The 24,532-nt window shown below is 36.0% G+C and overlaps 1 protein-coding gene across 1 annotated transcript in view; it reads right to left on the bottom strand.

The window, feature by feature from the left end:
- LOC129950714 (uncharacterized) overlaps positions 1 to 24,532 on the bottom strand; it is a 166,173-nt gene that overhangs the window by 107,239 nt on the left and 34,402 nt on the right. The window lies entirely within an intron of this gene.

Genomic DNA, 24,532 nt, shown 5'->3' with positions numbered 1-24,532 from the left:
TACTTCGCTTGAACATCGTCGTAAGGTCTCTTGTCTGACCCTTTTTTACCGTTATTTTAACGGCTTATGCTCTAGTGAAATAGCCAGCTGCATTCCTCCCCTTAAACAGTTCAACCGTAATACTCGCGCTTCTAGGAATGCTCATCAGTATACCCTCGAGCCCAACTTCGGTCGTACTGTCAAATACAGAGATTCGTTCTTTTGCCGTACTACGCGAATGTGGAATGCCTTACCACACTCTGTCTTTCCTAGTCATTGCAATATTCAGGAATTCAAAACCAATGTGCACCGACATCTCCTTTTAAACCCTCTCTCCTCTTCCTAGTGCTCACACTGTGCATCTGCATAATAAGGGTAGTAATATCCCCTTGAGTGTGTGTTTATTATAAAAAAAAAATGGCACCATTCTTATAATTTATTAAACACCTCCTTTTTGGGTCTTACAATCCTTAAAAGAGTTAATAATTCAAGCAATTTTAACATCATCTGCATTGATAAGCGAAATAGAATTACCTAAAATAGAAGACAAATCATTCATAAATAAAATAAATAGCAATGGACCAAGGTGACTCCCTTGAGGTACACCAGAATTTACTTTGAATTGATATGAAGGGTTAATCCTCCATAGGACGCTTTAATATTTATCTTTGTACTAAAATTATTAGTAGTACCCGTAGCGTGATGGTTAGTGCGTTGGACTGTCATGAAAGGGGTCTTTGGTTTAATCCCTGCCTTTGCCACCTAACTTCTTTCACGGGTACTATCTCTTGCGAAGAATTGACAAATCCTACAAGAGTAATTCTTGTAATGAAAAAGTGCTTTCTAAAAGTAGCCGTTCGGATTCGGCACATAATCTGTAGGTCCCTTCCATCTCTGATAACATTACTACTCGCACACAGATACGATTGAGAGTTGTAAGTCAGTAGGCCCTTGTTCTTCATGGACTGTTGCTCCACCTAATTTAATTTTATTTACTTAAATTATTAACAAATATTTTATTAAAGTCACTGACAAGGGTTTTAAAGATTTAAGGAATACAAGAAAATTTCCTTATTGGACGATAATTCACAAATAATTTTTTAATACAGTTTTTATGGTATGTCCACAGTTGATCAAATATTCACATTAGAACTGATCCTGGAAAGAAACCAAGAACATAAAATTAATTAAACAATGGAGCATTCGCTCCGCTCCATAAAGGTTGGAAACAACTTAACCAAGCTCTTTGATATCAAAAAAAGCTTTAGGAAAGGATTTAGAACAAAACAATAAAAACCATAAAGACCAGTACTGGGACATTAATTTCGCTTTAAAATATTGTCATGCATAGAAGCCTTAGATATCAGAAAATTCATTGATGTGAAATTACCGTTATCTTGAATGTTAGAAGAAATAGGAGAAGTGGTGAAGAAAAATCTTCAAATGTATGTAACCTTAAAAAATTTGATTAGGGCGAAAGCGTTATTTCGCTTCGTGAGATATTTGGTATGAATACTTAGAACTGTAATAACCAAGGAGTCAGATTTTAGGGACCTTATAACTAATTCGAAAAATCATATTTTTTTAAATGTGGATGTATTTGGCCTAAGAATTCATGAACTTTGACTGAAATTAAAATTTAATAAAAGGAGGTTAAAAAAAAAGACCAATTTGTCACTTTTTTTACGATTTTGTTAGTTGCCTTTACGATTTTGTAGGTTGCCTTTAAAGAATCATTATTGCATTGAATGACCAACGAAAATTTAATTTTCTTGGAATTAAATAAATGCTGATTGTGATGAGCTTTTTGATGATATTATAATAACATTGTGAACTACATTATTACCTACATGTGTCCCTAAAGTCCATATATATGCATATAAATATTATTGTGTATGTTCTTGTGGTTACAGACAGACTCAGGTTTAAAGAAAGAAAATATAAATAATCATCAGAAGAGCAATAATTGATTACCTTCATCTCCACCATTCATACCACAATCAACAATACAAAATTAAATAAAATAACACTCATTCCCTTGTCCTTATCAATTGATTTCAATCACCGATAATTTAATTAACTATTTGTATAATCAATTAAATTAATTAGTCATATATATTATATTCTTTTCTTAAATATTTTTTCAACTTAAATTGTTAAAAACTTCAATGGGATGGAGTTTTAAGGAAAACTGAAATTTAAAATATTGGTCTTAGTTTATTTTGGCAGGTTTCCTACTTTAAGGCAGTATTAAACTGAGTGTCTTTAAGGTGCTTATACATCTAAAGTATGACAGTTAAGAAGTTACTGCGAAACTCAAGTGGGCTGTCAACTCTGCTGTCAAATAAATTGTTCAATGAACACAAACATTATCAAATCAATTATAAGGTTAGTACTTCAATTTCTGTCAAAAACATATTTTTAAAATGATGTTAACTGGTGAAGAAGACTTCTCAGAAGGAAAAAGAGGGAACATGAGAAGCGACGAACCTTTGAAGATGAAAGGTTCAGAAGCAGAAATAAAGTTTGAAAGTTTTATGAGCACGTTAATCGAAATTCACGAGTTCAAAAAACCTCGAACCGAAGAAGGCTACAAAAGAAGAAAGTGGAAACATCATAGTAGACTCGACTTCTAAAGACTTTATAACGTTGACGACGAACCAATTTTCGCTGTCAGGCAAGATAATCCATTTAATATAGATGACGAGAGCCAATAATCCCGCCTTAATGAGTTAGACGAAGTCAAAATGCCTTGAATTGAGAGCGTTTTGAAGCAGCTGGAGATAATTTAGTTAGGAGAAGCATGCCCAAACTCATTTGTAGAATATGGTCGGAATAAAGCATGGCCGATGAATGGAACCTTAGTATTGTTTGCCTGTTACTGAAGAAAGAAGTTCATCTAAAATGCAATTATAGACGAATCAGTCTCCTTAACATCGTATACATCATTCTCTTCTATAATATTTGAATGTCTAAAGCCAATAGTCAACAACTTGATGGGTCCTTATCATTGTGACTTTAGACCAGGAAAGTCCACAGTTGACAAAATATTCACATTACGACAGATCCTGGAAAGAAACCAAGAACATCAAATTAAGGAATCTCTCCCAAACCCGTCCGTTTGTGATGGTTGACTATGTAGCATTCGCTCTGCTTCATAAAAGGTTGGACACAACTTAACCAAACTTTTTGATGTCAAAAAGAGCTTTAGATAAAGTGATGCGCTATCATATGATTTCCTTAACATCCTCCTTGGAAAAATAATGCAGAACTCGCACTTCAAAACTATAAAGGCCCAAACATTCAAAAGTCTATCCAAAATTACTCGCTTATGCTGATTACATTTTTTACATATTTGGAAAAACTCAGCGTGATGTCAATGGGGATTTTGTAAGTATCTGAAATGGGTTTAGGTGTTAATAAGGCTAAAAGAAAGTACATGCTGTTATCAAGAAAGAACCAACAACATTAACGAACATCAAAACGTCAACATCGACTGATATAACTTTTAGATAGTTAAGGACTTTGCTCACTATGAATGTACAAAATAACATCAGTGCTGAGATCAGACGAAGAATTACTCTTGCAATTATGTATTGAAGCCCTCTCTCTCTCGACTGACCAAAATGAAGCTATATAAGACGACCTTCAGTCGTTTCGAGAGAAAGTTCCACTATGAATGTACAAAATAACATCAGTGCTGAGATCAGACGAAGAATTATTCTTGCAATTATGTATTGAAGCCCTCTCTCTCTCGACTGACCAAAATGAAGCTATATAAGACGACCTTTAGTCGTTTCGAGAGAAAGTTCTTCATGCGATGTAATAAACGGTCCCATATGCATAGAAGGTAAGTGGAGGAGGACCGACTGTACAGTGACGTAGACGTACCCAGAAGGATAAAAGTCCAACGCCTGAGATAGCTTGGTCACGTAGAGGGCATGAAAATTAATGCCACGACCCGTAAAGTCTTCAAATCCACGTCTAAAGTACAACTTATTGGAGGAAGGCCGCTATCAGGTGTGTCACAAGTAAAATTGGACCAAGAATTTCAGATATCACTTTTAATGACAAGAATAACTCTTGAAGGCACAGCCAAGGATTAAGCACAAAGTTTTTAGAGGTACAGTTGTCATGTTGATTTTGTTTATCATTTAGAAAAAAGTAAAACTTCAGTTAAAAGAAAATTAAACAGAATTGACTAATATTTAAATATATTATCAAGTATAGTTTCATACTTTTTCAAAAACTTAAATCCCTTAAAAAGTTTCAATAGTTGAAAATACTGTTTACCATAGAATACACGTTGTTCATGACATTTTGTCAAATTATGACAATTTTGTTTCGTTTCGTTCTTTCTTAAATATCAATATAAACAAAATTTTCTTTAAATTAAAAGAAACAAAAACGAACTTTTAGATGGGTGCTGAAAAGTTTTTCCACAATTTCAAATGAACGTTATGCATTTTTTTTGTTTCAAGAGGAAAAATTGTATTATTTGTGCATTGCAAATGTTTCTACCTACGTAAAAAAATTATAAAATCTCAGCTGCACATTTGGAAGAAAAAAGTTGAGAGAAACCAAAATATTCGCAAAACAAAAAACGTTTAAAACCGAAAAAGTTATTTTTATAGTTTTTGCAAAAGTTTCTGCCTCCCACGGTTAACTCTTTTGCTTTGTTTGTTGAGGAACTTGAACCAGGTGTGGATTGTTATAGGTTTTAGGGCCCGTATTCAAGTATTTGCTAGATTTCGAAATTAAAACATTTTTAAATAATTGGAAATAGGAAGAAAACTTAGACTCAGGAACACAATTACCCAAAATGGGAATGAACAGCTTTTTGACAAGGTTTTCCTTTCTCGTAATCTGGGTCTTGTTATTATATTCAGAAAAATAATAATAACACGGTTTTCTTATAAGTGGTTTTATTTGGAATAACTCTGTAGTTATCACTCTTGAAGGTGTTATCTGTTAATATTTATCAAATACAAAACTATGTTAATACTTTAAATGGAACGATTAACTCTTTAAAAAACACATTTAGAAATTGTTAAAATTCAATACAAGAATGGTGAATATTTTTCAGTCACTGATCGAATAACTAAAACACTTTTAAAGCGTCTTGAAACAACTTTTAGGTCGGCGATGGTAAAATTTTTAAAAAAATTGGAGCTTGATTAGTTAGTGATTTAAAGAATCGAAATCGTATGCATTGTTCAAGAAAAACTTAGAATCTGCTTTTGTAGTCCGTTGTGTTGACATAGCCTAATCAATAGCTGATTTTTCTTTGATATTTTCTATTAAGCATTCCATAGACGACATCATACTGTGTTTTACGGAAAGACTCATGAATTATGGCTTTTAAAGTTCTTTTGTTACAAAAATAAATTCCGGTCACTCACCACCAAAGTGCGTCTCATAGGAATCACAAAAACGATTCGGATATTCATTGAAAACCCGTGTTAACTGATAAAGTCCATTTTTACATTGCACGCAGGTGGCTGCGTTAACAAGTCTTATGGTTCACTAAATTCAAGAATTGTGGCTGAAAAACTGGTAATAAGCGATGTATTGCGCTCAGCTCTGTAGAGGGATCCAATGGACTTTGACATCCGTTTGCTTGCCGATGTTTGCTTACTCTCTCATAGGATCATGAATCTCCATGAAATGACAACAAGTGTGGAAAGAGAAGCAGAAGTTGTGGGGCTGAAAATGAATTCCGGCAAAACAAAAATGATCAGCCTCGGAACCCGACCATCCTCGAAAATAAATATTTTCTCTCAACCGTTGGAAAAAGTGGAGAACTTTGAATACTTTAGAATTATCGTTTTCATTGAAGGTGGAACCGAACAAGACTTATCTGAAAAAGCGGCGTTCGCTGTGCTGTCAAAAACTTGGAGGAAAGCTGCAAACCTTCGTGAATAGATGTCTTCGTAACATTTTTAGGATTTTCTGGCCAAACATCGAATGAGGTTATTCATGGAAGGACAGGTCAGGAACTTATAGAATCTATAATACGAAGAGGGAAGTGGCAATGGATTGGACATACGCTTCAAAAAGGTAACGACTGCATTGCATGCCAAAAAATGCAGTGGAATCTGGTCACACAAGAAGGAAGAAGAGCTAGACGAACGAGAAGCACATGGGCAGGACAGCCAAGGAGGAATCAGCGTCACCAAACAAGAGCTGGAGGGAGCCGAAACACATCTCCGGAAACCGTATACGATGGCGCGTAGTCGTAGTAGAGTTACTATGCCCCTTAAGAGGTTCCCAACGGACTTAATAGGCCTAAGGACCTAAGTAACTAAGTAAAAGTAAAAGTAAAAGCATGCTCGATGAGTGGAATCTCAGTAAATATTTCCTAACCTTGAAGTTATAAGACTTTATGAACTTCAGAGTATCAATCTTCGAAATATCGCTTATAAGTCCTTTCTGGTGTATTAGGAGCACGTTTTTTCAAAAACCTGATAGGTTTATATCAGTGTCGATTCAGATTAGAAAAGTCACATCGTGCCCTTCCCGCCAATTTGCCGTAAGCACCAAAATAAATTTGATTGTAAACGACAAATCAAAAGCTTACTGATGGTCTTTGAAACAACTTGTACCCATAGTCAGTATTGACAATTATTAATTATGCTTAAGTTAAGACATAAAAATAGCCTTCAATTTTAATTATAAAGTTGTCTTTTTAATTGAAAATATCGCTTACAAGATATTCACATGACGACAGTTCTTGAAATAGTAAAGTTGTTCTCGATACCCATAGAGAAGAACTTTACAGAAGAATGTCTAGTTTCGGCATACCTGTTAAACTTGTAGGTTAATGCAGAATGACGATGGAGAATAAACGCTTTATGGGTAGGAAAAAACGTCACCAATGCTTTTGATTTTATAAAAGCTCTTAGACAAGACAATGAATTATCATGTCACTTTTTTAAAATAGTTATGGAAAGAATTGAGGAAAATTAAATCGTCAACAGTAGAGATACAATGCTCCAAAAGTCTGATATTGATATAACTGGAATATCAAAGTGTAATAGCATTTGAGCTTATTTGAGCATTTCTGCGAAAGCGGAGAAGATAAGTTAAGTACGAATCGGGAACCATCATATGTCATCAAGAAAGGACATTGCACGACGACATCTTGGACAAAACATGACCAAGGCAACTTTAGCTTTGAGGCATTTGGAGACTTTGTTACTAAGGCACCGCTATAAATTCAGAAAACAACTTCAGTACCGAAATAAAATGGAGAATGATTTCTAAAATTTCCTGCTTTGTTGGACTCAAAATTCCACTTTTATACTATCCAGGTTCTTAAATATGGTGCTGAGGCTTTAACCTTGTTTATGCAAGAATGATAAAATGAGAACATCCATTGCTTCGAGGAAAAAATTCTTTGCACAGTCACAGTTAAAGTTAAAGAAAGAGTGGAGAAAAAAATACAACGACAAAAGCATAAAAGTCCAATGTTACTTTAAGAAAAACAAATTTAATTTAAATTCAAGTATTTTATTTTTGATGTTTAAGAAAAGGCAGGATTAAAAAATTTGGTTCTTTTGCTTGACCGCTCTTTAGAGATATAAATTTCAAAAAGGAAGTCTTTCATAGAGCGGTGACAAAGACAACAATATTAATTAATGGAATGTACATATTTGTTTCAGTTTAAATGAAATTCGAATTTAATTTACGGCATTGCCAGGTTTGGCAACACTCCCCCCTGGTAAGCTGGTGGCTTCTTCCAGTTACCATCTTCGCCAAACCGTCTTACATCAAGTACTGCTAGTTTTGCCACCGGTCGTGTGTATGTTCCAGTGGCTGTCTTCACAATTGCTGATCTCGTCTGTCCGTCTTTGCTTAGGTTCGCCTGCAAGATTACTCCCTTTGGCCAGGTGTTTCTGGGGTTGTTTTCATCAACAATTAAAACGATATCTCCTTCTGATACAGGCTTAGCAGGTTCGAACCATTTCGTTCGTCTGGTGAGAGAGGGGAGATATTCCTTCACCCAACGCTTCCAAAAAAGATTACTGTATTGTTCGCATGCAAGCCAATGTTTGCGGAGTGTATGGCCATCGCTTGAAAGCTCCCCGGTAAGTCTTATGCCGTTTGATGACCCCATCAAAAAATGATTTGGGGTGAGCGCCTCATCACTGTCGGTATCTATAGGAATATAAGTAAGTGGTCTAGAATTTATAATGAACTCAACCTCCGCCATCATTGTAAGCAAAACTTCGTCTTTAGGGTTACGGCCGATATGCATTTTTGCCAAAACTTGTTTCACTGATCGTATAAGCCGCTCCCAGCTACCACCCATATGGGGCGAAGTGGGAGGGATGAACTTCCATTCAATTTTTTCTTTTTCAAGATTTTTAGAAATGTCTTCTGTGCAAAGCTCTTCTATTGCCGTTTTCAGTTCTTGACTAGCTCCTCGGAAATTTGTGCCGTTGTCACTCCAGACTTGCTTCGGTCTTCCTCGTTTCGCGCAAAATCTTTTAATTGCTAGGATGCACGAATCACTTGACAGGCTATGTGCTATTTCGATTTGAATAGCTCTCACAGTGAGACAAGTAAATAGAACACCCCATCGTTTTTCGGTGTGTCGTCCAACGGTGACTAGGATTGGTCCAAAATAATCCACCCCTACATATGTAAATGGTCGGGTAAAGGCCTTTAGGCGTGCTTCAGGAAGATCAGACATCATTGGAGCTACAGGCATAGCTCTATTGTTGCGACACTCTTGACAATTATTTTGAACTCTTTTTAGGACTGCTCTTAAAGTTGGAATGTAAAAGAATTGACGTATTTCATTTACTGCTGTTTCGAAAAAAATATGTTTATATTTTCTATGAAAATTGCCAACAATCAGTGTAGTGACATGATGCTGTTTCGGTAAGATAACTGGTCTTTTACAATCAAGAGTAACATGGTTAGAAGCATCTATACGACCTTTTACCCTCATTACTCCCTTCGTATCCAGATAAGGACTCAACTGGTATAGTGAACTTGTTTTTTCAATTGGCTGTTTATTTTGCAAGGCATTTATTTCTTTAGGATAACCTTCAGATTGACATATCATATATAAATATGTTTCAGCTCCTTTGACGTAATCTAGATTACCATTTTCGTCTTGACATAGCCAAAGTAGGTAACTTTTCGTACCTTTACTTTCTCCTAGATCGAAACAATCGTCCGGTTTGCGGAATTTCTGTAGAAATATACAGAAGTATTTAAAAACATATGAAACTGCAGTGACCGTTTCTTCCCATGAAGAAAACTGCATATAATTTTGTAGTGGTGTTACAGAAACGTCAATGTGAGTATGTACTTCAATCTCATTTCCTGTATCCTCTTTAGGATTCAAAGGCCAAGAATCTTTTGGGCTGTAGAGAAAATCTGGTCCCCGATACCAACGGCTGTCTGAAGAAAAATCAACTTTGAGATTCCACTTTGTGGCATCATCGGCTACGTTATGTTCACTTGGAACCCATCGCCACTCGTTTTCATTCGAATTTTCTAGTATTTCGCCAACTCTAAATGTAACAAACTGTTTAAGCTTTCGATTATCATTTTTTATCCAACATAATACTGACTGAGAATCTGACCAGAAGTAACGCCTATTTATTTGAATTGAGTGTCCATTAATGACAGTTTGTGCTAATCGAACACCTAACACAGCTGCTTCTAATTCCATTCGAGGAACTGAAATCGGTTTTAAAGAAGCTACTTTCGTTTTTGAACATACCAAATTACATTGAATAGATGTGCCACGTTGTACTCTAAAGTAGCATACCGCAGCAAATCCTGACAGGCTAGCGTCTACAAAAACATGTAACTCTACTGTAGATTCAGCATCAAACTTCAAGTTATTAAGATAAGGTCTTCTTATTTTGATTTCTCTAATTGTAGGTAGCAAATTCAGCCACTTTTTCCAAAGTTCAAAGTGCGCTTCATGTATTGGTTCATCCCAGTTTATACGCTCACGTCAAATAGATTGCAATAAGATTTTTAGAAACATCAAGAAATGCCCAATTAGACCAAGTGGGTCAAAGGTACTCATAAGCACGCGCAAAACAATTCGTTTAGTCGGGGGAAATAAGCCCTCTAGGATCTCTTTATCAAAATTTTTGCTGTTAAATAAAAATGAAAATTGGTCAGTTAACGGTGACCACCACATCCCTAAAACTTTTTCAAATTCGTAAGGACTTGAACGGTTTTTAAATGGCTTTGCAGAATCGGCTGCATTTTTTCCTAGAGCTGCTACTACACTCTCACAGTTGCTCATGAAGTTTCTTATTTCAAAGCCAGCCTGTTGATGAATGTATATGACTTCGTTTGTTATGCGCATTGCTTCTTCTGGGATGTCAAAACTGTCTAAAAAATCGTCGACATAATGATTCCGTATAATGGCTTCTGCTGCTCGGGGAAACTTTTCAGAATGTTCCATTGCATTTTTGTTTTTCACATAATCTGCACAGTATGGTGAGCATGTGGCACCGAAAGTTAGTACGTTCATAGCGTAGTCTTCTATTATTCCTGTTTCCTTGCTCCTCCACAGGAACCTTTGAGCGTGTTGATCAGCTTCTTCCACAAGCACTTGGTGGAACATTTCTTTTATATCACCACAGATTGCTATATTCCTTTGACGAAAACGAAATAGTATGTCTATAAGTGAGACAAGATAGTCGGGTCCGGAAAGTAGCATTGAGTTTAGCGAGACTCCGTCAACTTGCGCGGCCGCATCCCATACCATTCGCACCTTTGATGGCTTGTTGGGATTTAAAACGGGAAAAATGGGAAGATACCAGATTCGGTTGCCTTTATAGTTTTGTAAATCATCACTTGTAAGTTTGCGCACATATCCTTGTCGTAAATAATCGGAGATTTGTGAATCTAAATTTGCTGCTAGTTCGGGCTCTTTATGTAATCGTTTCTCAAGGCACATAAGTCTTCGTTCTGCGGATGGTCTGCTATTTGGAAATGCATGACATTCACTTTTCCATAAAAGCGGAACACTGAACCTCTTACCTAGTCGTTTAGCTGAGCTTTCTAGCAGGTTCTCGGCTCTTACATCTCTGTCCTTAGTAAGTTTTCTTATCTCCTTTGAACCGAAGCTTTCTATTGAAAAGAATTCCCGAACTAATTCATGAAGCTTTTCATCTGCTTGCTCTTTACACTCACACAAATGATAATTTTGATAATCGATTGATGTTTCGCCTTCCTCTTCACAAGGTCCATAAATAGTCCATCCAAGACGCGTTTTGATTGCTGATGGTTGGTTAATTCTTCCTTCGCGATATTTCAAAGAATTTAATAAATTGGCATTATCGAGGCCTATTAATATTCTCGGTCGAGCATCAGTAAAAGATTGAATAGGAATACCTTTCAAATAATGGTAGCATGACGCAAGCGAATCAAAGTTAATTGTTTGTGCAGGAAGATTTAAAGACTCAACAGTTCGAATGTTTGTAAGTGCGTACTTTTTAGAACTTTGTTTAGCTGCTATCATCAAGTTAACTTTCTTTGATTTCTCTTCAGTGCGAGAATTACCCGACGTCCATCTCAAACGGAGTTCTTGGGGTTCACCTTTTAATTTGAGAATGTCTGCCAACTCATTATCCATCATCGTCACAGAGGAGCCATCATCTAGAAAGGCGAATGCTTCGATTTTAATGTCATTGTTGTAGAGAGACACAGGCAAAATTTTAAACAACAAACTTCCTTTGTGTTTATGCGTGCAATGATAACTAGACAGATTTTGATTTTCAGATCTTGCAGCTGGTTGCTCATGTTTGTGCAGCAACTTATGATGTCTATACGTACAGTTCATTATTCCACATCTATTTGCGGACAAACATCTTCGCTTATTATGGTTGACAAGGCATGTGCGACACAGAAAATGTTTCTTCACTGCTTTCCATCTGTTATTTAAACTAAGTCCACTAAATTCATCGCAATTTTCCACTGACTTGCAAGCTCCTTTACAGATAACACAATGCTTTTGCTGATCTTGACACTGGAATTCATTTTTCGCTTCATCATGATGTCCATTTAGATGGAAATTGGATGGCTGTCGCCTTTTGTCAGGCTTAACATCTTTTGAGAGTAAACTCACATCTGTTACCTCACAAGCAGCTTGGGCAACTTGAAACAACCAGGAACTAAATGTTGTCAGATCTATATTCTGCTTGTTCAGTTTAAAAACACCCCAATTCAACTTGGTTTGGAATGGCAATTTATCGGTCAATTCTTGCATCAGGCAAGGGTTGTTTAAATGTGATGTCAATCCAGCAGCTTCCATTGTAGCAACGATGTTCTGAACCGATAAGGCAAAGGCGACTAATGTATCTAACTTATCATCTCTAGGTGGGCGTTCTTGTCTCAGCCTGGAAATCAGGGTTTTAATAATTGATTCTGGACGACCAAATAGCATCTTCAGTGTTTCGATTATACTTGGGACTTGATTTGGATAGAGTAGTTTAGCTCTCACTGATTCAAGGGCGTTGCCCTTTAGACATCTATTAAGCCTTATCAAATTTTCGTCATCTGAAAACCCGCATGCAAGGGTTGTACTCTTGAAACAACTGAAAAATAATGGCCACTCTTCTGGCCGTCCCGAAAACGTCGGTAATTCCTTAGAAACAATATGCCTTGTTGCTATCTGCTGAGTATTAAGATAAGGCCTTCCTCTTGCTTGGTCGATGATGTCGTTGCCACGGTCATCGTTATGAAGAGTGTGGACGGTTGACGGATTTTGGAAAATTGTTGAGTCTCTGTTGGTTGTTGTGTTGATGTTAACAGCTGGCATGGAAGAACCGTTGGCTCCGACCCATGTCTCATTTAGATTTATTGCTCTTGTTAGCTCTTGGGTATTAGATTTGGGTACTAATTGTTGCTTGCTTCCGCTTTGATGATTCAAAGTGGGGCAAACTTGGTTTTTAGTTATGGATTGCTGGTTAATCCACTTATCTACCCTTGATGATGTTGACTCGTCTTCACTTTCACTATCTGTTTGTTGCTCCAAAAGCTTATACTTTGCTTCCAAATATTCGCGATCTCTTTTTTTCATTAGATCTCTTTCTTCTTCTAACCTCATTAAGTTTAATTGCAATGATTTTACCGAATTTATCGATTTGGATTTATTTGATTTTGTACGCGCTGGGACACATAACTTGGAATTTTCATTTTTGTTGCCGTTAAGTTGTTTCGAGGCAGTAGGTGAAAAAGACGTCTGTTGTAAATTTCTTCCGGAATCCGCTGGTGGTAACCGTGTCGATGTACATATAGGGTTTTTTTGTGTTGCTTCAAACTGTTCGTTGGATGATGAAGTCCCTCCTTGGTTATCCAAGTCCTTCTGATGACACTCTTCGCATTTCCAGTCTTTATCTTCGATGCTGGCGTTAACTCCGACACATTTAAAGTGATGCCATCCATCACATTCGTCACATTGAACCATTTGACTGTTGTCGGCATCGTTACATGATTGGCAGGAAATTTGTGCATCGGGTTGTTTTGTATTTGACGGAGGTGAGTTCACCATATTTTCAAACAACTTACTATAAACCTTAATACTAAGACTTACCTGACAGTGGCGAATATGAGCTGAACAAAAATTCTCTGAGGTGGAGGTTAAGTTGCATTTGGCTGCAACTCGGCACGTGTTGAAATATTCCAGGTAACCTTTTGAAGCGTTAATCCACAATTTGATCGTAATCTTGGCGATGGTTATCGTATCTCTATTTATATTAAAGACAATTCTTTAGACTTTAGCTAGGCTTTGGTGAACGAACTCGTAGGTTATGCCTATGGCTTTTGTCGTGTTTTTTTTTTTTAAACAGAATTGCGAGCAGTTTATACTGATATTTAAGCAAATTTTTTAATGTTACTTTAAGAAAAACAAATTTAATTTAAATTCAAGTATTTTATTTTTGATGTTTAAGAAAAGGCAGGATTAAAAAATTTGGTTCTTTTGCTTGACCGCTCTTTAGAGATATAAATTTCAAAAAGGAAGTCTTTCATAGAGCGGTGACAAAGACAACAATATTAATTAATGGAATGTACATATTTGTTTCAGTTTAAATGAAATTCGAATTTAATTTACGGCATTGCCAGGTTTGGCAACAGTCCAACGACTCAGATGAATGGGTCTTGTTGAGTAAACAGACATCAACGCTCTACATCGGACGGTCTTCTAATCCAATCATGATAGACGGTGAAGTAGTGAAGACCTCAACTCATGTGGCGCACGCTGGTGGGAAAGAACCTCAACCAACTTGGGGTGAGAAACTGGAGACAGTTGGCTAGAAACCAAGCTGGCCTTAGACACATATTAGTTAAAGCCGAAGTTCATTTCGAACTGTAGTTTGAGTAAGTAAGGACAAAAACGTAGTGCCCGTAGAGTGATGGTTAGTGCGTTGGGCTATCATGCAAGTGGTCTTGGGTTCAATCCTTGCCTGTGCCACATAACTTTTTTTCAGGGGTACTGCCTCTTGCGAGGAATTGACAAATCCTCTAAGAGTAATTCTTGTCATGAAAAGTGCTTTCTCAAAGTAGAAGTTCGGATTCGCCATATAAACTGTCCCTTCCATCTCTGACAACATTACTACTCGCACACAGATATGATTGAGAGTTGTAAGTCAGTAGGCCCTGGTTCTTCATGGGCTGTTGCGCCACCTAATTTATTTATTATTTAAATAACAATTTGCTTGAGCTACTTTATTGGAAAAAACGAGGCAAGGATGCGACCCACACTGATAACTTCAAATCGCGTCTGTCGATTTGTTTTGCTTAAAAGTTTGTAGGTTTTCGTGTTTCGTTAAAAAAGTTGTTAGTTAACTTATTCTTAAAAATTTTATAATTACCAATAATATTTTTCATATAAAGAAATAGTTTAGTTAGAAAATCTAGTTCTGTTTAATAGATTTTTAGTAGAAAACAAATTTGTACCAATTTTAGTAGCATTTTTTAAATTGGAACAAATTTCATGAATGAAATTAATTTGAGAGATATAAATAACCGAACATCAATTTTTACTAAATTTTGCGTACTGTTTTTTGAAGCTTTTATTTTTTGCGATAAAACGAACTGTTGGGTTTTTATAAAAAAAAAATACTGAATATCAAAAACAATATTTTCTGCATTTTCAATACTTTTAATTTGTGAAAAGCAAAATATTTGATTGAAATCAATTTTCTTTTCAGTTTTTATTTTTTGTAAAAAAAAATGTTTATTCGATTTTTCTCAAAATTTTACCGAATATTGAATGTCGAATGAATGTTTGAAGCCATAATCTCAAGTTTTTGAAAAGATATTTGAGTCGAAATTAAATTTTTACCAACTATGAGTAATGTTTTGTTTAGGTTTTTATTTTTATAACAAAAACTGTCAATTTGATTCATATCGAAATATAACCAGATGTTAAAAACGTTATTTTTCGTTGCACAACATTGTTTTGGAGATACAATTATTTTTATCACTAAAATTTTCAAGGTAACACATTTTTTTTTATTTATATAAAAAATCGGTACTTGGATATTTTTCCAAAAATATTTTTGTTTGGTACGTTACAGTACATAATATAAAATTTAATAATTTACCAACATGTTCACCTTTTTTTTAAACTGCTATGGTAAAAAAAAAACACCCAAGTCCTTTCAGCATCTGCAATATTATCTGTATACCAAAATTTATTTGAAGTCGATATCTCTACTGGTTCTTGAGCTATGGACAATGAAAAAAACGTCGCGAACGTACGGATATCTTTCTAAAAATCTTTTATTTCGACTCTAGGGACCTTGAAACGTCGATAAATGTCAACATTTTCAATTCGACAAATCGGACCCATTAGAAGAACTTTCTTTGGGAGGTTAATAAAACCCGTTTTTACGACACGAAGACGTTTTTATTCTAAATTGATTGAAGACCTTACAAATTTTGTTACCAAAAATGGAAAACAAATTCACTAAACACTCAAAGCTTCCAAAATATATATCTACAAGTTACTACTTCTTTGGAACTACCTTAAGTAAACTTCTGTTCGGATAGATTGTTTTTTCTTTTCAGTTTGGGGTTTGACGAAAATTTTGTAGAAACTTTACCAAATTTGCAGAGAGTTTCAATATTAACATAATTCTTGTAAATTCACAACAAACTCCTTTAATCTATTTCAATCAAATATTAAATCAGACAGTTGACTTAATTTTCATAAACAGACGTATGTTAGACATATCTATAACTTTTAAACACTTGTATGATTTTGTGTATGTATATTTTACGAATCAACAATTTTAACTTCTTCCCTAATCAGAATTTGATTTTCAATGATTGATGAATGACGCCAACTTATTCACTTCCTTCCTCCACAGACAACAATTATCTGTCTGAGATGATCATAAAGAGACTTCCTAATAAGAGGAGGTCCTTTATGCTTATACATGTACTTATATGTAATATTTCCATATAATATAAGCTCATGTGAGTTCCTTTGAAACTATAATTGAACTTCAACCTTTCCAGTTAAGTGCATTCGAATTTCAAATATATGTAGGCCTATACCTTGTAAGACATCATCATGTTCGAGTCATGCGTTCATATATCCTTAAAGGGAAATGCTATATTCCTTTTGTGTTTTTGAATGGGGCTGGAATTGGATGTGGGAGGTACTTAAATCTGTACCTTACCTATACGCTCCGCCGTCAAGCACTTAAACAAGATTTAATGTTTTGTATTTAATATAATAGTTATAATAATAATAATAATGCTTATATAAAGTTATAATATTCCCTTTTAGATTATATATTTTATATGCGAAAATGTCTATAACAATGTCTTGTATTATTTTGAAAATAATAATGCTTCCGCTTCCGGTCTTATGAGAATAATTCCCTTCTATATTGAATTAAGCTGCTGTATAGCTTTCTGGTGGTGTTCTTTGGAGAAAAGTTAGATCCTGGAATAACAATAAGGAGAAGGTGGATGGCGTATTGCATATAATTCAGGAAGAAATTCTCCTTGATCTAGCCAACTTGTGTTTAATTTCTGCTCCTGAGTTCTTTACATTTATTTCTAGTTAAAGTCTCTTTTAAATTCAGATTTTTAACATAATTTTTGCATAAATGCCTGATCTATTCAAAATCATTGTGTCATTAAATGTGTTTTACCTTATTTCTTTTAAATTGAACAAATTAAATTGTCATTTATTTCTATTCTGATTTAAATCTATCAAAAATCGAGTGCTTGAGTGATTTTTTTCTCAATTCTCATCGTCATCATCGTTGCCGTTAAAATATTCTTTCTCCATTTCTATTGTCTCTCTGGGTGAGTTGCAACATTATTAGTGTATGTTCTGCCAATGAAGCAAATTTGATGCTACACAACCTGTATCGGTTTCTTTTCATGCCGCAACAAGTTGCAATCTACACCTCCTGGACTCACTTCTCCTAAAGCTTTATTTAAATATAATTTCGATCAGTTGGTTCATGTATATGATATTGCTCATACTTTACGAATCACAGACACCAACCATAATTTTGAAGTACACTTATAACGAAATTTTCTTCTACGAATATTATTTTATTTTCTGAGTAAAACATCAAAATGTCTGAATGTGGAAAATGTTTAAAAATATGCGACTTTATGATTGATTCGATCATGTGCTATGGTAACTGTCATAGAACCTTCCATGTGGAGTGTATTAATGCTAACTATAGCTCTATAAAAACGTTGAGCAAGAACAAAGGCTTTTATTACTTTTGTAATGAATGTGATCCCTTTGTTCAGAAAAATATTACACGGGACCTTCTCTCCATAACGACAATGATTGAAAATCTTCAAAAACAATATAATCAGCTAAATATTAAAGTAGATGAAATATCGAATCATTCACATATTCAGCGAAAACAAACCAGGAGCGTAACAGCGATCTCAAAGTCTAACAATACCGCATCTAATAACCAGTCAAATAAACGAAAATGCGATGAATTAGACACAACTTTACCTCAACCTCCAAATAAGAAATCATCTGAGGTGCCGAACTCATTGATCTCAAATGATACAAATAAATTTCATATTATTCTCAAAGACTAGCTTTGATCAGCCTCCCTTCTTTGACTAACCACAGAAAGTATTTACAATTTTGTTTTATTGTTGGGATTATTAATGGTTCGATATCATTACCATCAGTTCTAAGTAAATTAAATTTCAGTTTCAGTCGTGCAAGTTTAAGGCGACAGCAACCTATTATTCAAATATTTAGCAGATCAAACTATGGTGTATGTAGCCCTCTCAATCAGTTAATAACAATTTATAACGAATTTCATTTTTGTTTAGAATCTGTAAATGATAATATAAAATGTAAACAATTTAAACTTATGTTTTTCAACAATATTGTATAATAAATATAAATTATGATATTAGATATTATTAGATTATAAGAATTTTTTTAAATATTGTTAACGTTAGATTTTAACGAATTAAATAAATAAATAAAAAAAAGACAGCACAACAAATGAACAACGAATATTTTTTAGGATGTTGGTTAAAAAAAAAGAATACATTTTTGTTTGTTATTGTTCGAGTGATTCCGCATGAATTTTTGGGTAACTTAGAATAAAATCATGACGCACAATGGGGTGGTGTGGGGTTGTTTGGGAAAAACATTTGTCTGTATTTTTGTTCCCTTGAAAACTCTGTATCCTTTTTTTGTATATACGACTATGTATCTACGTATAAGGAAAACAATAACAAAATATCTTTCTTGATGTTTATTTTTTCTAAGTTACAAAATATTATTCTGAAATATATTTTTTGGGATTCTATTTTCCACCATTGCACATGGTTGTGGCTTTTCTACTTCGTTGGATACATTCGTTGGTATTTTTTGTTTAGCTTCTTCTTGTTTTTCTATTTGAAAATTCTAAGATACATTTTCTCGAAATTCTATGTTACGAGTTGACAATTGAGCGCAACTAACAGAAGAGGTTAAATAAATAACTAAAAAAAAGAAAGAAAAATAAAAGATTTTTATATGAAACAGTTACAAGGACACACGTGGTTTCTATAAAAATTCTCCACTTGGATGGAATAATGTTAGAAACCAACCATTTTTTAAATAAAAGAAGTATACAACTCCGTATCTATGTACAAACATATGTGTCTTCTTATGGGTTTTCATTTCGTAAAATATTTTTGGTTGTGGTTTAATATACTCAAATATATATTCGCATGATTTTGGACCAATTTTTGGTTTTAAAGATTGCAGCGAATTTAGAGTATTTTCAAGGAATTTTCAAAAAGGCAACAGTAAAGAATTAAAATTTCAAAAGAAGCTGATGTCCTTAATTTGTAAATGATGGTTTTTGTATTAAAATAAATTGTCACTTGAGAAACAGTTTGAAGCTTAAGCTGTTTCGTAACGAAAAATTTAGGACGCTTTATCCTTTTTTTAAAACCAGATTTCTTATGTTATTATTTAAACAAAAAACGATCAGTTTTTAACTTCCCATAGTTTGTTGCACAAAATTTTCAAGGTGACAAATATTTTGTTCATGGATTTTTTTCCAAACATACCTATATACTCGTAGTTGTTTGGTATCACGTTAAAATATATTATATAAAATTTTATTCAAGTCACTAGAGTTTTTGGTTCGTAAGATATTAAGGGTTAACCATAATGTTTATCTTTTTTTAAAGTGCTGTGGTAAAAAAACAATTCAAGCAATTTTCTTGAAAGCCCTTTCTGCATCTTTCTGCATTATTAGCTGTATAACAAAATTTATATGATGTCGATATCTCTTCTTGTTTTTAGCTATGGACGATTTTATGATTTTCGTAAAAGTTTCCGATTACGATAGAATTCATCATATTATTGAATAAGCTTCGAATAGTTAAGCGATTGGCAAAGATCCCAAGATCAGTGTGGTGTCACAATAGACCAAGTGGTCAACATTTTAACTTTCCTTACCCTCCAAGAAAATAAATCTGGAACAAAAATTTAGTAACCCCAGAAATTTGATGTTCAAATGGTAGACATGTGCATTCAAGACGACGCAAGCGTCCACAGGTTTTTCTTAAAACCATCCTATGTCTATCAACTCCTACTCTCACTTCCCCGTGGTGAACATCGGGTGCCTAGTACCTCAACTGGAGATTGGGTTCCAACCCCAGTGGAAAGTTGTTGGGGGCAGCAAACGAGAGAGGTGGGGAGAGGTGTTTCCACTAAGGCACCTCTCCTTATCCAGACGGCAGCGGAGGAATTCCCGAGATGGAATCAACGGTGGCGTCTACAGTTCCAGTAAGGTTTAACTACTTACTGAACACCTTATAGGGCTTCTTCGACTTATTCGGAGCCAAGGTCTGTAAGGAGCGGTTTTATCCGGCTCCTCATCCTTGGAGTTATACTAAGAATCTGGGACTCCAGGTTGGGGGTTGTGCCGTCGGGGTGACTTCCTCGCCACGTAAAATGTTAGGTCCCTTAACAGACCACGTGCGGCCGAAGAATTAGCTGATGCCCTAGAACGATATAAAGCAGATATCACCGCCATCCAGGAAATACGATGGGATGGGCCGGGCAAAAAGAGGATGAAAAACCGCTATATTTACTATGGTGACTGCTACTACGAAAACCAACAGCGCTATTTGGATGCGGCTTCGTCATTGGAGCCAGACTTAGGCAAGAAGTCTTGAGCTATAGGTGCATCAATGAGCGCCTCATGACCATACGCATCAAGGCTAAATTCGGCAACATTAGCCTGATATGCGCGCACGCCCCCACAGAAGAGAAAGACGACAACACCAAAGATATGTTCTTCGAGCTCCTAGACAAAACATATGAGCAGTGCCCTAGCTACGATATTAAAATAGTCCTGGCGATTTTAATGCCAAGCTAGGAAGGGAAGACATCTTTGGTGGAATAATCGGGAACAACAGCCTGCACGACAACACTTCCGACAATGGATTCAGGCTCATAGATTTTGCTGCGGGAGGAAACGTCATGGTAGCCAGTACGCGTTTTCCACACCTCAACATCCACAAAGGAACTTGGACTTCTCCAGATTAATCTACCGTCAACAAGATTGACCATATTGCGATCGACGCCAGACACGCTTCCAGCATTAAGGATGTACGAACTTTCCGAGGAGCTAACATCGACTCGGACCACTACCTCGTTGTAGCCAAGGTAGCACTTCGGATTTCCAGACCCAAGGCAAACAAGGAGGTGCTGGGTGAAGGTACAACGTCGGGCGGCTACAATCGCTAGAGATCGCCAAATCCTTTTCTGACCGAGTTACAAGTAACCTCTCTCAAAGTTCTCTGCCGCCAACACAAGGTATCGAAAATCAGCTACAACATTGCCAAGATGCAATCAGAGAAGCCGCCTCCGATGTGCTGGGTTTCAAACAGCCACCAACAAGGAAGTCCTGGTTTGATGAGGAATGTCGGCAGGCAAATGCAGCCAAACAACAGGCACGCAAAGCGGCGCTGCATAAAAGGACGAGAGCTGCACGTGAGCTCTATGAGCAGAAGAGGCGAGAGGAACGCCTACTTTTCAGAAGGAAAAAGAGGGGGTATGAGAAGCGTGCGGTCGAAGATGTTAAGAGGTATAAAAGCAGGAATGACGTTCGAAAGTTTTATGAACAGGTGAAACGAAATTCACAGGTACATAAACCTAGAACCGAAGGCTGCAAAGATGAAAGAGGAAACATCATAGTGGAACCGCAGTCAATGCTGAGGATATGGAAGGACCACTTCTGCAGAATGTATAACGGCGACGAAGAGCTGTCAGGCAGGATGATCCATTCAATATAGACGACGAAAGCCAACAATCCCGTCCTCCCGACTTAGACGAAGTAAAGATTGCCATATCTAAGTTGAAGTCTAATAAAGCCGCTGGAGCAGATGGCTTGAATGCCGAGCTCTTTAAAGCAGCTGGAGATAAGTTGGTTAGGAGCATGCACCAACTTATTTGTAAGATATGGTCGGAAGAAAACATGCCCGATGAATGGAACCTCAGTATTGTTTGCCCGATCCTGAAAAAAGGAGACCCTCTAAACTGCACCAACTATAGAGGAATAAGTCTACTTAACATCGCCTATAAAATCTTCTCTGCCATAATATGTGAACGTCTAAAGCCTATCGTCAACAACCTGATAGGTCCTTATCAGTCTTAGCCTTAGACCAGGAAAGTCCACAGTTGATCAAATATTCACATTACGGCAGATCCTGGAAAAAACTCAAGAACGGCAAATCGACACCCACCATCTTTTCATCGATTTCAAGGCCGCATATGATAGCATCTACAGGGGCGAGCTGTATAGAGCCATGTCTAGTTTTGGCATCCCTGCCAAACTCGTCCGTTTGTTTAGGATGACCATGGAGAATTCACGCTGCTCCATAAGGGTTGGAAACAACTTTACAGAACCTTTTGATGTCAAAAAAGGCTTTAGACAAGGTGATGCGCTTTCATGCGATTTTTTTAACATCGTGCTTGAAAGAATAGTGCAGAGCTCACACGTCAACACTGAGGCACTATCTTTCAAAAGTCTGTCCTGTTGCTAGCATATGCTGATGACATTGACATAATCGGAAGAACTCAGCGTGAAGTCAATGGGGCTTTTGTGAGTATTGAGGCAGAGGCGGCAAAAATGAAGTTAATGAAGGCAAAACAAAGTACATGCTGTCATCAAGAAAGGACATACAACAACGACGTCTTGGTCAAAACGTCACAATCGACAGGCGTAACTTTGAGGTAGTCAAGGACTTCGTCTACCTAGGCTCCGCTGTAAACGCAGAAAACAACACCAGCGCTGAGATCAAACGCAGAATAACTCTTCCTAACCGCTGTTTCTTTGGACTAAGAAAGCAATTGAGTGGTAAAGTCCTCTCTCGAGGGACCAAAGTGTTCCTATATAAGACCCTTATCATCCCCGTCCTGCTATACGGTGCAGAAGCATGGACTATTACTAAAGCGGATGAAAGCACCTTGGGTCGGTTCGAGAGAAAGGTTCTTCGTGCGATCTACGGTCCCGTATGCTTCGAAGGGGAGTGGAGGAGAAGATGGAGCGACGGAAATACGGGCTGTACAGCGACGTAAACTTAGCCAGAAGGGTAAAAGTCCAACGACTAAGATGGCTGAGTCACGTAGAGCGCATACAAACCAATGGTCCGGCCCGGAAAGTCTTCGAATCTGCACCCACAGGACAGCGGAGAAGAGGAAGACCGCGGATCAGGTGGCGCGCACAAGTGGAAGGTGACCTCACCCAATTTGGAGCGCAAAACTGGAGACATCTAGCTAGGGACCGAGCTAGATGGAGAAGTTTGTTGGGTGAGGCCCTAGTTCACACAGGACTGTAGCGCCACCTTAAGTAAGTAAGTACAAATTTTAATATTCAATGTCCAAAAAAATAAGTGACGTAGAATCTCGTAAACAACCAGGGCTTTGAGGCTTACAACTCTCAACCGTTCTTGTATGCGAGTGCAGTTTTGAGTAAGTACTTTTCATGGCGAGAATTAGTCTTGAAAGATTTATAATTTCCTCGCAAGAGGCAGTAACCGTTAAAACAAATTTTAGGCAGGGTTTGAACACAAGACCTTTAGCATGACAGTCCTACCCACTAACCATCACTCCACGTGTAAGGCATATTTTATGTAAAGAAGAAAAAATACTGTGGTTCATGTCTTCGAATTCTTAAAAATCAATTTAGTAAAAATACAATCACAATGCCAATACTTTTTTAATAATGAAATAACTCCTCCCCCTCGCCCTTCTTCTTCTTTAATGTGGGCTTTGTATCCAAAAAGTTCTTACATTTACTGAAAACATATTGATTGTAATACTTTTTTAATTGTTTCAAAGAATATTAAAGACAAACTTTGTATAAAAGATGCAAAAGGTAAATTTTATTTTGGGGAATAAATCTGTATTCTTAAAATTCTGTTTAACAAAATTCTGTCTTTTAAAATATTAACAGAGTTTTAGATTTGAAGAATTATGTAAAACCAAATTTGTGCCAAGCATTTTGAGAGGCTTGAAAAATATCGATCCAAAACCAGATCTCTTATTTATAGAAAAATAAATAGAAGAATGTGTAAATCTACCTTTCGTCAAATTTTCTAAAAGACCGATTTTTGAAAAAAAAATTATGAAAAGTAAATTACTTAATGGCTCGTCACACAAAACGTCGAGTTTCAACTCAGAGCGTTTTTACTCCTATGAATTGTTGTTATAACTTAGAATTGGTTTTAATCTGTGTCGAAAAAATTAAGTTGGAAACAAAAAATACAATTTCGGAACTCACACGTTGGGTTTTAAAAAATTATATTCTATTCATTTTAAAATAAAAATTTAAAAATAAATTAAACAAGTTAGAAATAGGTCATGTTTCTTAAGTCAATAACGTTCTCTTATTTCAACAGCTTGATAGCTTGCTAGAATTTAATAATGGATGAATTATACACATTTTCCAAGAAAGTTTCTAGGAAACAACTAAATAAAGCTGCATTGGTCATTTCTAGAACAAATCCCTTTTTAAAAAACATTTTCTTCATGCTAAAACCTTAA

Source organism: Eupeodes corollae, chromosome 3 (assembly GCF_945859685.1).
Source record: "Eupeodes corollae chromosome 3, idEupCoro1.1, whole genome shotgun sequence".
Classification (NCBI taxonomy): domain Eukaryota; kingdom Metazoa; phylum Arthropoda; class Insecta; order Diptera; family Syrphidae; genus Eupeodes; species Eupeodes corollae.
Note: the sequence above shows the minus strand (reverse complement) of the source record. Positions and strands in the feature narration are given on the sequence as shown.